The sequence below is a fragment of the Pseudopipra pipra genome, chromosome Z (assembly GCF_036250125.1).
Source record: "Pseudopipra pipra isolate bDixPip1 chromosome Z, bDixPip1.hap1, whole genome shotgun sequence".
Classification (NCBI taxonomy): Eukaryota; Metazoa; Chordata; class Aves; order Passeriformes; family Pipridae; genus Pseudopipra; species Pseudopipra pipra.
Window position 1 is genome coordinate 52,098,298 of NC_087581.1, and position 12,361 is coordinate 52,110,658.

The following is a 12,361-nucleotide window of genomic DNA, read 5'->3' on the forward strand; positions in this document are numbered from 1 at the left end:
TAACGCTGTCATTGTGGCCATGGGAGAAACCAGCACATACCCAGCCCTGACCCACCGAGCCTTTTATCTTTGTATGCACTCTCCACGGACCAAGCAAATAAAGGGCAACTGGTAATTTACACATGAATGAACTTTCTCCTCAGAGCAGACACCAGAGACATCCCTTTTCTCTATCGTGGAGAGAAAAAGCATCCAGGTCTGAGCTTGTCTCTCCAGAAATCGCACAAGCCAAAGAGCAACGCGTCAGGAAATGGTGTGTTGGCAGAGGAATGCTCTTCTGGACACCCGATAAAAAATGGCATCCACAAAGGAGCAGATAAATATTGGGCCTGAACCAGGACTGACAGTGGCAGTGGGCCTTTGTCCTATTCAAAACATATAATGTCATACAAACTGAAGCGGAGATACAGTGCCGATAGAAGATTATACAAGATAACTGAGTGGGTATCTGCAAGGAATTCAGACTACATTTTAATAAGGTGCAAATCTTTCGGTGCCTCAGGTCTCATTTCCACTTGCCTGCAGCTGCCTTTTGAAAAGGTACACAGACCATCTTGGACTTACAAGAGGCTGGGCATGGGCATGCAATAGCTAGCACTGATGAAATAATCCATGAATTTTGTTTGTGATGAAGATTAGCCTAAAACATTACAATGTGAAAGTCATCAAGCGGTTCTTGCTTTCCGCCCATCTGTCATTATGAACAGAAATTTTTATCAGTCCATAGGCACCACTCATACTCTTTTCCCACAGTGAAGAGCAGTAGAGCAGGTTACAGCTCAGACCTTTTGAACAGTCAAGATCTCAGACACATTCCTGTAGTTTAAACCACTGCAAGCATCATATTATTATAAAACAAAAACAGATGTTTTATTGCTAGATTTGGCATTATTTACATGTCTATTTCTGAAAACTAAGTTCTCGAGCATTGCAACAACATCCACTCTGCTGCTGCAGAGATTTTTCTCTTAAAATGGGAAGCATGATGCAGACTGGCATCAGTGAAAAACCTGAATTAAATGTCAGAGTCTGGGTCACTCAGCACTGCAATGTTTCTTTCTCAGCATCAGAAGATAAGGCCCCTTCACTGGCAACCTCCTGAGGAAGGCTAAACAAGTCTTTCTGGATACAGTGGCTCCTGCTTACAGTTGATGAAATATTTCAGAGAGACATATTTTTCTTTCCCCAGTCTTTTTCCACCCCACCACTTATCCTGCTTCCCTAAGCCCCATCCATCACTCTCTTGTCCCCATTTCTGTCACTTGTGCTAACATTTGCTCAGAGGGGCCAGCACAGATTAGAAAGGTGGGGATGAAACTGCCATCACTGTCCATCCTCCAGGCAGCTCTTAATAACTGTAGGCACTAAACAAACACATAATACACAACTATTTAAAATAGAAAAAAAAAAAAAAAAGAACAAAGACCAGTGTTACTAATGTGATGTATTTGTCTTCTTTAAACCTGAAATGTAAAATAAAACTTACATTTTTTCTTTGTTTTACCCCAAGTAAATCCCCTGCTCTTTACAATTCCACCTTTTTATTGTGGTTATAATCAGCCTGTACTTTGTTTAACTTCCCTAAAAACACATTGATTTGTGAGAATGCTTACACTACATATCTTTCCTTCCTAAAATACATGAGAATCAGAGAATCACAGAATATGCTGAGTTGGAAGGGACCCACAAGGATCATCGAGTCCAACTCTTAGCCCTGCACAGGACCATCCCCAAGAGTCACATAATATGTCTGAGAGTATTATCCAAATGCCTTTTTATTTCCGTCAGGCTTGGTGCTGTGACCACTGCCCTGGGGACCGTGTTCCAGCACCCAACCACCCTCTGGGTGAAGAACCTCCTTCTAATATCCAACCTAAACCTCCCCTGACATAATGATTTTTGAACTATGTAGTGAAGCCAATTAGTTCTAAGGAATAAACTGATACTTTAATGTCATACTAACTGCTACAGTATGAATTATACTGCTGATAAAGATATTGCTATGACCCAAAACATAACTACAAACACTTAATCAACTTGTAAAATTTATATAAGCATAGTAAGAAATTCAGCTTTGAAAGAGTTGCATTTATGTTGCTAAATGTATGCCTTCAATGGACATTAAAAACAGAGGTAAAAGTCCAATATAAACCAGGTTTTTTTCATTGACATGAAATCTGATGCTCTCTCTGTTTTCTGGAACTGACACCTGGCTCACTTTGTCAGGTATTGTTGTGTAAATCCTGTGTAACACCCTTAAAACCATTCTCACCTGATTTGTTAAAGCCAGCACAGATTCCCAGGCTCACCAACTAGACCACGGTCACTATATTGCCTTTCTCTTGTCCTGCTAATGAACCTCTGATAAATTTAACACAAGCAAGAACATTGTTGGGCACTGCATCCAGTTAGCACTGAATAGCCTGTGCCTGTCCTTAAACTAAACTCTCCCCAGCCCCAAAACAGGGATATGGCATCCAGCTGCCTCTAGGGAACAGTCCTGGGGAAATCCTTGCTCCAGAACTGTGCCTAAAGAGCATCCCTTGGCATGGGCACAGGTGCACCAGAAATTGTGTGAGGAGCACAAAAGTAGAGGTAGCCACATTCCAATGCTCACGACTGTTCTCAAGGCACTTTTACTAACTAACTCAGATGTACATGAGCTTCCTGCCTCCTGCCCAGTCTCATTCTGAACTCACTCCTGCCTCTAGTCAGCTCATCCATTGGCCCTCAAAGGGTTAACTTGTGCAATTTTTTTATAAACTTCTGCAGACCTGCTTGATTAACTTCCTTCAAGTTCCTCAATAAAGCTCTTCTTTGCTGAAATGCCTGCAAAGAATGAGCATAATTAGGCTGCTGCTCCTCTTGACAAATACTGTCACACCATACAACAGCATTTTGTGCCCATTGCTTCTTTCTTTTTTTTCAGATTTCAGAATACAGGAGGACTTTGCACAGTTGCTTACAATACAGAGCCTACTGTTATCAGTTTTCAGAGAAGTACATCTACTGACAAATATGTTAAAAGGACCATGCCAAGGGCAGGGCAGATCAAGTGCATCTAGCACTGCCAAGGTGGACCAGGCATCATGAAGCTGTGCATAACACCCAGTGGCTTCTCTTAACAAGACCAGCTGAAAACTGATGGAAAAACATGGTCACCAGGTTTCCACCATCAATACATCACTGTGGACACCCACTTTGGTGGATTACCCCCTTCTGATGGTCCTGTCCAGAAATGCCATTTGCAAGCACCTGCAGAAGCTCTGAACTTGTGCCCAGCAAAGATTAGTAACAGAAACAGAAAGGAGGTTGACGTTTTGTGTTCACAACCAGGATAGATTAAATACTGAGAGACTCTCTTGGCATGCACATCCAGAGGTCAGTTGCCCCTCTCCAGGCACATATCCATATGGGTTTATCTTTCTCTCCTTTGTATGTTTTTGCTTTGCTTTTACTTGCCTTGACCAGTTGAAGAGAAGCTTGTACTTTTCCTTTTCTCCTTCCGCAGAAAAACAGAGCCTGTCTCAGAGAGCCTGGGTCCTCAGTGGGAAGAGAAAGGTAGGTTCTTTACATTTATGCTGAACAAATCAGACACCTCCTCTGCAAACCTGGTTTCAATGATGCTTCTCTGTGACGTTGAGCACAGCTATGTCTTACCTCATTTTCTAAGTTGTCTCATTAGCTTTATTAAGTTTCTTTTGTAGCTAGAAGATGGTCAACCTTTCTCACTGAGTTTAGATGAAGCAAAACAACTATCTCTTGCCCCTGCTGAGGTGCTAAAACACATGTAGGATACACTAAGGCCATATTCTGACTACAAGAAACATAGTCTTATTTTCTCTTACTGTCTAAATAAAAGCCAGCAGCGGAAAAAATTAGCTTGGTGCGCAAGGGAACCAGATCATGAACTTCAAGATGCAAGGGCAAGGAGGTGGCACCCGTATTAATACTGTTAAAAAATAGAGCAGGTGAACGCTACCTGTGAAACTCAGCAACTTCCCTAATTGCATAGTTCTCAATTAAAAATATATTTAGATATAAAAGTAAGAACATACTTTCAGACCAGGTCTGGGAGAAGCCAGAGGACTTTAATGCTACTCTGCTCAGAGCTCCCAAGCCAGGGATGGGCAGCACATCCCGCAGGCAGAACTCAGCTCATGGACCAACCCTATTAATGCAATTGCTCCTTGGACAAACACTAAAAACATGCAAACAGACAAAAATGATTCTGAGCTGTCTTCTAAGATTGAGTAAATCTGTTTCCATCAGTGACAAATTCACATGTTGTATACGACCACCTAAACCATTTAAATTTTAACATCATATCTGCTGATCTTAGGTGGCTATAGTCTGATTCAACACAGCTGCTGGAGGAATTCATGCTCAGTTAAACAATTTGCAAACCAGAAGGAAAAAGGACAGGACCAATAATAAGAAGAAACAATAGAGCAGAACACAATTCATAACTTGGGTGGGTTAATCCGAACATTAAATACCCCAAGTAACGCTGCGTCCCCTGTAAGGAATAACTTGAGGCAGGACCTGGGTCAATAAAATGTTTGCAGGAGACCTTTAGTACAACTGTACTGATAAATTTGCTGACAAAGACTTCTGTTGTTTCTTTGATTTAATTCCATCGATCATTTTATTTCTTCATTCACCTTTTCTACTCTGCCTTTCCAGCCGAGCTGAGCCTAGGGGCAGATATGTATATATAAAAATAACGTATCAACAAGAAGATATAAATATTTTATATGTAATTTTTCCCCCCAAAGCTGACCACCACAGTTTGGACAGTGTAAAGTGCTCCCTTATCATTGTAGTTATGACCTGCTCAGGGTCACTTCTGCACCATGCACAGACCATCTCTATATCTGCTGAGTGAAATTGCTGAGCTGCTTCATCACAGAGCTCCTACGTGGCAATGCTACTTGAATTTATAAGACACAGTGGAGCTGAAACATACATGGGGACCACAGCTGGTGGCTGTCCCAGGATAAAAAGCTGCATAAATGGTGCATGCAAATACTCTGTTGGAGAAAAGATATATTTTTGCATGTCAGGAATAACAGGGCCGTCATGTAGAAGTACTTGCACATGTTCCAAGCCAGATATGTTTCTCTTTTTAATAAGAGTTATTGATCTATTTAAAGAACATGTCTCAGGCTTAGTATTTAGATAAATGACTTGAAACTTTATGGGGTTTCATGGAATTTAATTAAGTGCATTTTTCCGTCAATCATGTAATTTTATTAATTTTATTAATCATTTTATTTTATTAACCTGTGACCTGCCATTAAGAACGAACATGAAATAGGGATTTGCTCAACTTTTAGCCATTCAAAGTATTCAAATATGTCTTTCTCACATGCCTAATCTCTCCCTTCTGCACAGACAAATTATGCAAAACAAAAAACTGTTAATAACATACTAGGAGACCATGGAGGACATGATTTAAATCTCTATGTTAAATATTGTTTTCATAAGACAAAAGGACAAAAGCAGACAGTGATTTATTTAAAATTAGTTCAAAGTGAAAAATATTTACATTTAATTTGATTTAGAGGTTAGCTGAAAACATCTCATTAAAAAAAAAAAAATCTCTGTAAGACTTGCTGTAAAAACATAAAGATACATTCCTATATCAGGGTGCACTCCAGGCTTCAAATAAAATTCCAGACATACATTGTGCTTTCTTCATTACTCCCTGGAACTGTTTTTTTATACTGAGTGCATTTTATTAAAATGAAATTTATATTTTAAGGGTGGAGAGATTTGAAATAACAGCATTTAAAGGGCTGCTTAGACAGTATTACTTGTTTGACACTGAAGGTTTTGTTTTGGTACACAGAATATAAAACCATTTCCTCAAGATATTTTGTATTCTGCATAAAATATTAAAAATATCTCATTTCCAAGAGATCTGGTGGGAGTTCATGACAGATGCGTTATATCTTTTTAAAAAAAACTTTTTGCAGCATTATTGTGTCTAATTAGCCCTGATGATTTACCCATGACGGTATGAACTTCTTGAGAGGGAAGAGGAGCATAATCTTTGGAGCAAAGAACAAACATGTTTTGGGGGAGAGATGGGAGGGAGCGAAAGCATTGACTTGAGGGGGTTTATAACAAATGCCCACAAGTAGTCCTGGGAGTTTTCACTTATTTATGCACCACCATATGATCTATCTTTTTGCCTTCAGCACTACAAACCAAGCTGTGTGCATCTTGATCTCTCTTGCAGGCGTTGGCTTTGCAATCGTGTCACTGCTCCTTATCCGTGCCTGACAACTTGTTAGAGGACTAACCACCCTGGATGAGCTAAAGGTGATGCTAAAAGCCTGCCGTGGATGAGGGAAGGCACTTCTAAGCATCCCTCTAATGCACCCCTATCTCCAGGCCACCATGCGAGATTATGGGAGAATCTAACAACCAAAATGTGAACTGCCCCTAAAAATGTTTGTTTTTGCTGCCAGGCCTTCTTCCCTATTTAGCCCTGTACAAAAATACCTTCTCAGAAGTTTCTCAGAAGACATGGAAGTTATCAAAGGAGGCTCACATATATGGAACCAGACCAGGTAGCCAGGTAGACACTGGAGAAGCTGAGTGGACAAACCCCAGTGCAAGAGGGGGAATTTAAAAATAATTTTCATTTAAGATGGGGAAAATGCATGAAGTTAAGTTTCAATTAAAATATCTTCGGTGTTTTTTTCACCTGACTGTAGCCTCACATGGCAAGGTCAGCCATTTCAGTGAACAAACAGCTCAGTAGCCTCCAGTGTAGCTGTTATCTGCCTCAACAAGGGGAGACATTTGGCACAGCCTAAAGCTGGGGCATGAACCCTGGCTAAGCTTAAGACATTTATCTGACAGCATCAGCTGACACTCCACAAACACATTTGCTTTCCATGACCTCAGAGCATTCGTGATTAATCAAAAATGTATCTTGGATCTTGAGAACAAGCTACAAGCAGGCACACAAAAAAAGAATATGCTCTCGATCTCGCTTATCGACTCAGAGGTATATTGAATTTAGAAATAGCAAATAGAATAAAATGATCAATATGTTCTCACTTGTCCATGGAAAAGCAAACTGCATCCCTCCAGCAACAAACATTGATCATGTAAATGTTTTGGAGTTGCTTTCAAGTACAGAGAGCAAAGGCATCAGGATTTTTGGGGAAGGGTATTACATGGAAAAGAACTGGTGTACGTGCACTAGCACTTTTTTGAGAAGTGTGCTATTTAAAGCTGTGGAGTGCAGCAATGCACCTGAGCCACCTCTACCACTGCGGCTGTTTCCACCAGTATATATTGCTACCATCCAGTTTGGGAAACACTGTGCCAAGTAATCTTAATAAAACATTACAGAGGATGTTTTAAAACTTAATGAAGGCACATAATCTGCTTCAGAGAAAACTTCCTGCCTTAATTTAAATGAGACACAGTTATAACATATCCCCTATGCACTGTTTACAATTTATAATTTATGTCTCGGCTCAAATACACTACTTTCTGCAGTCATCCGCTAAGTTAGATGATTAGCATTTGAATATTGTAATATTCTGCTTCTTGATACCCAGAGTAATATGATGCAGTGCATTTGTATTTTAATACTTTCTTTTTCATTCAACAATAAGCATACCATGCTCTAATTAGTTGCGAAGAAAGAAATGATGTGCCCCACCCAATCTAATTTGAAAATGGTTATATCTCTGTAAAAACTCTCCATCATTTCATTTATTAAATTCCTCTCTTTTTTGGTTACCTACTGCTCAGGCTACAAGTCGTTTATGCTCACAGAGCAAGCACCATCATTCTACTATAGCAAAACTACTGTATGTGCTCTGGTCTCTGTTGGCACAGCAAACAAACTTTCATTGCATGTACTCTCTATAAAATGATGGTACTAATTAGAAGATATAAACTCATGCTGAGACATGATATGAATTGGTGTTATGCATCTCCAAAGCTCACAGCAGTATTAGATTTATACTGTTGATGCCCTCAACTAATATTCAACTAGAAACTTTCCAATTTTTAAAGCCACAGAAAAATGAAAAAAAAAAGTGAAAGTACCTCACTAAAGCAATTCACAGATCCTCAGTAATCCACACTCCACTAATTTTGACATTCATAAGCAGAACACAGAAAAAAGTCTTTTTTTCCCCTGTAAAGTCCAAGGAGCTAAATGGTGTAATGAAAACACATGGCAATGTTACCTAGTGCCCATACATCATTCTTCCATGGGCAGACTTCAAAATGCATGACAGCAGGCAAGCAAGCACTATCCTGGTTTATGAAGGAGGATTCCAAGGTACAGAGCTGATCTCCCGGAAGCCTGGAAGTGGTTATTAGCGCATGATGATCAACCATACAACCCGGATTGCTACCATTAAAACATTGTGCTGTGTTTACTTCAGAAAAAAAAAGAAAAAAGAAAAAGTAGGAATTTGCTAGTCCACAAGGGCTAGGAAGTTACTCAGGTACCCCAACTTCAACCTGATCCAAGACAGTGCATACATGTAGGTTCATGACAACCCCACTCAAACTCTTGCAACATGAGCTGTGGGCACTAATTATCACAGCTGCGTGTTTTGACATCCATGGTGAAAATGAGCAGAAAATCTGACTGTTCCATATCAAGAAGTATTTTTCCTAGTGCTAATGTGCCTTAAATACCTTGTTCCACAGATGAGTGGCCAAGCACCTGCTGCATGAGAAATAGCCAATTACTGTTCAGTGTCTCTAATTTTCTGATTCAATTAGCATGCTTCAGAGCTTTCCAGTTTAATTGCAAACTACTTCACAGTTAGCTCTCCGATTAATCATTGCCCATCTGCAAGCCATCACAAAACTTGGTGGAACAAATCTGTGTCCTTTGGAATGCTGGGAGCTTAGGAAATCAAACTTGTTTTGGCATATAAAGCTTTAATTTTGTTTGCCCTTTTCAGCTGCACTTGTAAGAAGCTCTGAACTGATTAAACAGGAAGTCCAAACAATAATATGCTACATTATGCATATAATTACTGTAAATACAGACACGACTGTAGAAGGTTAGGTGCTAACACGTATGGAGTAGGGGGTCAAGAAAACACACTTGGAACCAATTTCTCCCCTATTATAACAGAAAGGAGAAATTGGCAGAGGAGGGGGAAAGAGAGGTATGAGATGGTGATGCAGTCCCATGCATGAATCTGGAGGTAGTTCTGCAACACTACAACAGCTGTACAATCACCACATGCTATTTCTGATTTCCTTTTCCAAGGAAGCTGTTAACTTCCCAAAACTTAAAAAGTTCAAAAATTTGTACTCCTTTGATTAAATACCTATACTTTCAGCTTAAAGCAGAACACTGACTGTTGTGTAGGACCATAAGACAGCCCAGTGGTCGTGGAGCTGCTACTTTTTCTGTGTTTTACCACACTAGCAATAGTAATATCCACTGAACTGACACAGCTTACCTATTTTAGAACTATCTTATTCAGGTGCACATAAACTTCCTGTCCACAAGACTTGATTGAAAATGTAACATCACATCACATAGCAGGAAATTAGCAATTATATTCAAAATAAAGTATTTTGCACAAACACAACCAAAGCTTATGAACATAAAGATTTTGCTTAAATTCCATGCAAGATTTCTTACTGCATTAAATTCAGCATATATGACTGGAGCAAAAGTCCTGAAGGATGCTATACATCCCTGATTTGTGTCAAATTCAGTAAGATGCAACAGTTCCCAGTGTCCTGTGGCATCATGTTTCAACTACTCTCCTGAACTTAGCCCACTGTGAACATTTTCTTTCAAAACCCCATTACTTAAGAATATGCTAACCTCCATCATAATTTTAATAATTGCAAGTTAATAAGAGAAATCCTAATAAATCCTAAGAAAAAGCTGAATCTCCTCGTTGATATGGTTTGAAGCTGGCTCCCTGCCAAGTCTCCAAACCTTACCACAAGAAGTCATCCCCCCCCCCAAACCTCAGGGAGAAGAGGGAGAAAAACAACTAAGAAAACCCGAAACGAGAGAGAGACAGCTAAAGTGATATATATAAATATATACAAATATATTTACACTTATGTTACAGTTATATACAATTGAAATATATACAATTTCACAAGGGAAAGGGAAGGGGGAAGGGAAAAGGAACAAACCAAAATAGAATATATATATATATATATATATATATCCTGATTAGTAGCCCAGTATCTAACAACTAAAAGAGTTAGCAAAGAAATATCTCACTACTCTCCTTGGGACAACCGAGAGTTGCTCTGGACCGATCGCCGGCAACCTCTGTCTCCCAAGGTTGGCAAGGCCTTACCAGACCTCGCTCCCCAACCTGACAAACTCAACAGCAGGGAACCTGCACCTCCAAGCTGCCGGAAGGAAAGAGAGCGAAGGCCTCTCCTCCTTTCTTCTTATAGTCTGGCTTACGTAAAAATCGTAGGGAATACTGGGTAAATCTGGGCACTTCCTTGGTTACAAACTGGTCACCAAGGAAGGCCTAGCCCAAACCACCACACTCGTTAACTTCTCTAGTAATCAAATAAGATTCAAACACAGTAAAAGTCTGATAATAATGTTTGGACGATACCTAGTGACATCACTAGAAAGAATTATCTCCTGCATCCTAACAGAAACAAAACTGTACTATTGACACAAGAAAGAATAATTATCTAAAGTTATATTATTGCTCATGCAGATAATGCTACCATGTCAAAGCTGGAATCTGTACTTCTTCAAGTTCCTTAGATCCTAGTAAGAGTTCCAATTAAAATATGTTTAAAAACATTAAATCACTGCCTGGCCCCCCATCCAGCCAAATGCAAATCCTTACAAAAAGTGGTCAGAAATTCCTGAGGTAAACATTGCCACCAAAAAAAGTGTGTTTGCAAACATACTGAATGCTGGAGACATAAATGCTTTTATAATTTTCCCAACATTTTTCTATACCAGGTGAGGTACATATTTCACCTTCCAAGAATAACCTATGTATCTGGATGAACCTATGTATAACATGGTGAACAATACAAACACGGCAAACACAAGGCATAAAGTCTTTCATACTGTGACATTCCAGTTCAGTATTTGTGTGCATGTAGGCATACACACCGCATACTTGAGTACAGGGATTTTTTATGTAGTATATACAAGATTACAAATTTAAGATACTTATTGAAAACCATGCTGAGGAACTTATTTCTGCTCTAAGAAAAAGGAATTGAGCTCTGCTTGTCTGTGAAAAAAAAAAAAGTTTTAGGAGTACTACAGGGTTTATTTAATTTATTTTGTGTTTCTGAAGTCACTGCAGCCTCTATTATCATTATAACTGAACCACGAGGTTATCAAAATGTCCTCCCCTATTATGATCAGTTCTGCATACAATTACAGAACTCAGAAAACAAAGGAAAAAAAAAGTGATGTTTTTAACTTTTCCAAGAGAATATCTCCTAAATCTGCACAGCATTGCTGTAAATTTTAGCCCTACAATGCCCACTGAAGTCAAGGCAAGTTATGCAGCTGTAGCTCTGATAATTTAGGGGTTATATACTCAGCTCAGCAAGTGGGAACCTGTGCTTAGAGCTCCATGGCCAGGCTACCCCAACAGCCCAGGATGCAGGGCTGTGTTCCCATCACCTTTCTGACTGCTTACTTGTGTTTAAACCCAGTTCATAAAGCGAGCTGATTTCCCACTGGCTTTATTCTGATTCAGAAGAAGGCAAAGTGATGTTTAGGTGTTTAATACCTCCACTTAGACGTAGAAAAATTGCCAGGCACAGAAACTTGAGCAACGTGATCTTGTGTGGACCATCTTGTGGGGAGATTGAGCAGAGTGTAAAATACTGGTGTCTGGAGAAACCAAGGGACATGACCATAAATCATGTCCCCAGGGACTGTCTGAATTACAGCCAATCCCAGGAAGCTTTGCTGGGGTGTGAAACACCAACTTGAAGACCCTCAGCTCTCATGCTCAGCCTCTCCTTTCCTTATGAACATTTCCCAGGAAAACAGATGACTCTCCCAGTTGTAGCTATTTGGGTTGCGTGCTCTGGAAAACAGCATGATCATCTTAAAAAATATTTACATTTTGGAACCATAGCATTAAAAATACCCAAAAACTATGACAAAAAACACATTACTTTCATTTCACAGAGGGAGATTATGAAAATAATTGTAGGTGTTTCACTATGATAGGGACAATGAACTTGCATGGACTGCCAGAGTCAGCACACAGCACTGTTTTCTATGGCAAACATCTCTATAACATTGCAAGGTCACCTCTGTCCTGCTGGCATTACTACCCCAAGGGGACCAGGGGAATGGACAGCAAAAGAGTGCATGCATGGG

General features: G+C 39.7%; 1 protein-coding gene across 1 annotated transcript in view; it reads right to left on the reverse strand.

The window, feature by feature from the left end:
• ARB2A (ARB2 cotranscriptional regulator A) overlaps nucleotides 1-12,361 on the reverse strand; it is a 261,570-nt gene that overhangs the window by 27,156 nt on the left and 222,053 nt on the right. The gene's annotated exons all lie outside the window — the stretch shown is intronic.